Consider the following 5740-nt stretch of genomic DNA (forward strand, 5'->3'; position numbering starts at 1 on the left):
CTGAAAGCAGGAAAACGGAAGAGAGTTCGACATGCATGCAGTTCTAAGAAAAAAAGCTTTGTCTTTGGAATCTATGTTTAGGTTTTTGTATGAATAAAATGTGTGTATATATATATATATATATATGTATATATATGTATATATATATATGTATGTATGTATGTGTGTATATATATATATATATATATATATATATATATATATATATATATACATTTAAAGTGATGGTTGTGTAGTTTCAACGAGAGAAAAAATGTATATTTAAAAGAGTGTAGCCATCAACAATTGTGGGTTTTTTTTAAAGGTTTTCATCATATTTTTTTTTAAATATTTTTATAACGCGTTTCGAGCTTTGGTGAAGGTTTTTATTCTAAGGGTTCTTTTTAAAGACTTTCTTTCCCCATGTATAGCACACACTCACACACAATCACACACGCATTTGTGAGTGTATATACACATACATGTATGTGTATATATATGTGTGTATGTGCGTGTATATGTGTGTATATATATCTTCTCCTACCTATTCTCCATCTTACTTGTGTGTGTGTGGGTGCGTGTACGTATGTCTGAATGATTAAGCGCATATATACATGCGTGTTTTGGTTGGGGGGAAAAAGTATATATATATATATAAAAATAAAAAAATAAAAATAATTGTTAGCGGTGGATGTGTGTGAGTACGTCTGTGAGTGAGTAGGTGGATATGTATATATGTATGCTCCTACATATATTTCTATGTATGTGCGTGTGTGTATATGTGTGTGCCTGCGTGCGTGTGCGTGTGCATGTGTACATGTACATGAATGTATATGTATGCGTGTCTGATTGTGTATGAGTGTGTGCTATACATGGGGAAAGAAAGTCTTTAAAAAGAACCCTAAAAAACCCTAAAAACCTTCACAAAATGGACCAAAAGCCACTCTTTGAATATAACTTTGACCGGACACTTTGAACACTTACAGTTGGAGTCAGAATGTCTGAGACCACACATCACTCTGAAAAACACATTTAGTATCAGCGGAGGTAACTCTACAAACTTCCATTTTAAAGAAACACTTTTTACGAAAACATCTGAAGAGAGCACACCCTAAGCTCGAAACGCGTTATAAAAATATTTTAAAATAAAAATATGATGAAAACCTTTAAAAAAAAGCCCACAATTGTTGATGGCTACACTCTTTTAAATATATATATATATATATATATATATATATATATATATATATATAGAGAGAGAGAGAGAGAGAGAGAGAGAGAGAGATTGATTGATATGTGGGTGTGTGTATTATTTATATCTCTGTGTATATACATTTTATTTAGATATATATATATAGTGTATGTGTATATATATATATATGTGTATATGTGTGTATAATTTTTATCTCTGTATATCCCTTTTATATATACACACATATATATATATATGTTGTATGTATGTATATATATATATGTGTGTATGTGTGCATTATTGATATCTCTGTATATCTTTATATATATATATATCCATATATATATATATATATACATATTGTATATGCATGTATATGTATTGTATATGTATATATATATATATATATATATATATATATATATATATAAATCATTCCACCCACGTGCACACGAACACACACACACACATATATATATACATATATATATATACGCATACGTACATGCCCCTACACACACACACACACCCACACACACACACACACACATACACACACACACATATATATATATATATATTTATGTATTAGAGCGTGGGTGGAATAACTTGCATATTCATTTTCATAACTTGCTGAAAGGTTCCTTTGAAAGCGTTTCCTCCTCTGTTTTTATCGAACAAAAAGACAGTTTATTTTATACTTTGTGTGATGGGCGGATGTGCAACAATCACCTACTCAGTCCCTGTGACCTGAACTATGGGGAAACGCGATGAGCCGGTGACCACAAGACCCGGGGAACAAGGCGAAGTGTAGACGCCGACCGGAACTGGGAGAACGCTTTTCTCACTTTTTGATGATGCTTACATATGAGCTTCCTTAGCTCAGTCAACGTTAATAGCATTCTCATGTGTAGGTGTGTATGTCTAACCACGAAAGAGATAGCTGGATTCGTGCATGTCAACACTATTCATTCAAATACATAGCGGTGTTTACTGTAAACTTCTGGTTTGGCAAGAATTAAACGAACGGGAAAACAAATTCTTTAAACTCTTTCATTCATTTTCTTTTAAATCATCAGAATCAATTCTGTAATTAGCGGGTTTTTGTTTTTACATAGGCATAACCACTTATCAAGGCCCATAGCCCACTCGAGGATAAGATTTAAGAGTGTACAGTAGTCAGTTGGACTATATAGTAATCGTTAATAATGGAAATCGGTAAATTTCTTAACTTAAGTGGAACGGCTTATCAAGAACGTGTTTATGTTGGACTTGAAGACAACCATATTGTAGTCAGCTGGAAAGCAGGAAAACAGAAGACAATTCCACAGGCATGCAGTTCTAAGAAAGAAGCTTTGTTCATGGAATCTAGTTTTAGGTTTAGGCACAGATAAAGAGTGGGAGGAATTATTGATAGTGTTTACAACCAAACGAGTGTTTCTTGTGAAAGTTTTGCGAGGGGGACCATAGATTGAAGCTCAGATGAGCACTTGCCATGAAAATAACGATAAAGCAGAGACAGACTTGCAACACCTCTTTTGTTGCAGGTAAGAGAAAAGGACATCTACGAAGCTACGAAAATGAAAATAAAAATGTCTCCGTAGTGTTGTTAAAATTGTCTGAGATATGAAGATAATTTATTTGCATACTAAAATTCAACACAGAAGAACAGAACATTTACTTTCGATTACGAAAGAGGTTCCAAAAGCAAAGCCTCCTATTTTTATTCCGACCTGGTGGATAAGGGATGATTTGCAAAATTGCATTGTTATGACTGAACTAATGCACTCCAGTTTTTTTTTTTTTTTTTTTTTTTTTTTTTGCAGGACTGAACGGTGAGAGACTCTTAAAATTAAAATAACTCCTGTTATGAATATGGCGTCAAAAAATGTGTCGCTAACAAGCAGAAAAAAGGAGTCCATAAACATCCATCAAGTTCTTTTCAGTAGGCATTCAAGTTCTTTAAGAAAAGTGAAGAAGACTATTTTAGTCGCACACACACACACACACACTCACACACACACACACACACACACAAACCCTGACTCTCATTTGGGCGGTCGAGTTTCGATCCTGGCTTGAGCCAGTTGCCTGTCTAGCCGCACTGATGAGCTGTGAAACAGCGAAACAGTATTGTATATATATATATATATATATATATATATATATATATATATATATATATATATATATATATATATACACACACATACATACAGGGTGGCCCAGTTTAAAGTAGCCTGATCTCTCTAATCTTTCTTTTAACGACTAACTGACGCAACAAGAAAAAAAATGCAATTCTTTTTCCAACAAGATGGTCATACCGCCATATATCTCACAGATCACTGACACGAGTTCATGACATGTTTACGGAAGAGAGAAAATTACGCAAGGGGTTATTAGCGACACGTTCCCCAGACTTGTCATTATGTGAGTTTTATGTTTGGACAAATTAAAACAAAAAGTTTATGCAAATCATCGTCACAATTTAGACCAACTAAAAGAGAACATTATCAACACTATCAGGAGAATCACCTAAGATCTACAGGCAGCATCTGCAAACGTTATTAAATGTGCCCAGAAATGCATGGATGTCAACGGGGAGAACTTCCAGCATCTTTTATAACATTGCAGGTAATTTAAACAATACAAGAATGTTCCTCATGCCAACTACATTTTCTAAACTACTTTACAACGGCCGGCAGTAACGAAAATAGCTGACATCTTTAACAAAATACATCCTACATCCAATGAGGTTTAAATAGAGATTAAAAAGATGAATAAATAAGCAAAAACACTACGACCACATGAAACTGAAATCTCACAAATGTTTCAGCTGACGACCCCTATCTCCGAAAAAAAAAAGTAATGGCGTTGGATTCGGCTGACGCCACGCCAAATATCGTAAAGGATGAAGTAGAATGGAAAGATCGAAGAAAGAGAGCACTATGCAGATTGCCACTGCAGAATACAGCAAACACAAGAAACTTTGAGAACACCAATTGTCGTGGCCAGCTAGAAAACCGCTGTTGCGATAAGGCAAAGTTATTTGCAATACGTATCAAATGAGTTAGAGCAGAGTTTCCCAAACTTCAACACGCCATGGAGACCCGGATCAGGGCAAAGTTTCTGCAGGGACTACTAGCAAGATAATTTCTAAAATAAATATTAAAAAAAAACCCCTTTAATTTCACATTTTAACACTGGCTAATCATAATGTCGACAACCATTTTTTGTTGTTTATTAAACAAAATATTTTTATCATTATTTGTTAATTTATTTTTATTTTCTTTTTCATGAACCATCCTTAAACTCATTATACCCGTAGTTATGTATCATATTTCTTTTCGGTAAAAAGAATAAACAAAACAAAAACAAGGAGTAAAAATCTGCAACCATATAAATTTATCCACATTAGGCATTTAGTTATCTTAAAGAAAAGGCTTCCGGGGCCCCTCAGCCTCACTGACAGAGCTCCAGTGCTCGTCTGAAGCCATTTTGGGAAACTATGAGTGAGAAGCTATTGAGCATTTGAAGAATTATTATCACTCCTAGACAAAGTTCAAAACAGAGCCGCCAATCTGATAGGCCCTGAACAGGTATCTAAGCTTCAGCCTCTGTCCCATCGACGAAACGTTGCGTCCCTCTGCCTGTTCTCCAAGCATTTTAATGGGGAATGCTCTAACGAACTGCAGACACTTGTGCCCCCACGACGTAAACACCCTCGACAAACCCGACAGGCAGCTAAATCCCACCCCTACACAGTAGAGATCCCTAGATATAAAAGATCTTTCTACTCCAGTAGTTTCTTCCCCAGAACCGCTAGACTCTGGAATTCCATTCCAGGTTCCTGCTTCCCTAACTGTACTGACATGCAGAAGTTCAAGTGTAACGTGAACCGACATCTTGCTGCCCAAATCCCAACATAGTACCCCAGTAGTTGCTGCCCCTTATAGTAGCCCCCTACACCAAAGTGGCAATGTGTCTTGTTTGGGGTGAAAATTTAATTTAAAAAAAAAAAAAAACCGAACACCAAAGCTTATTTCCAGTGTTCGATCGTTTCTGGTGGTATGTGTAGGAACTCCTTTTGAATCAATAATAACTGAATGATTAATGGTGTGCAAAATAACGTACAACTTGACGAAACATAAACTGACAGCTGCAGGACAACAAATAAGTATACAGAGAAGAATATTTTAGTGATATTCTCCACCCCCATCACATATTATCACAGCAACATTAAACAGCATTCTAACATAAACAAGAAGATACGAACAGAAGCATTTGGTCTGCGTGAATGAAACAAATTGTTATTATCTGTAGATCTATAAAAGTGAAAATGTCTGTCTGTGTGTCTCTGCACATTTCTCTACCAAATAACTGTCAAGTTCCGGTGTAGAGACTCGATATTTGACATAAGGAGTACTGAGATATTGGAAAATAGTTTTAATCGGTTTTCAGCGAGACATTTGGCTGACAAGGGGTCAAAGTTAAATGATGTGACCTTTGAAAACTCTACCAAACTCCTCCGCCAATTTTGGGTCTAAACACTTGAAATTTTAAATGTAG

Source organism: Euprymna scolopes, chromosome 1, assembly GCF_053919585.1.
Source record: "Euprymna scolopes isolate OS-2025 chromosome 1, ASM5391958v1, whole genome shotgun sequence".
NCBI lineage: Eukaryota > Metazoa > Mollusca > Cephalopoda > Sepiida > Sepiolidae > Euprymna > Euprymna scolopes.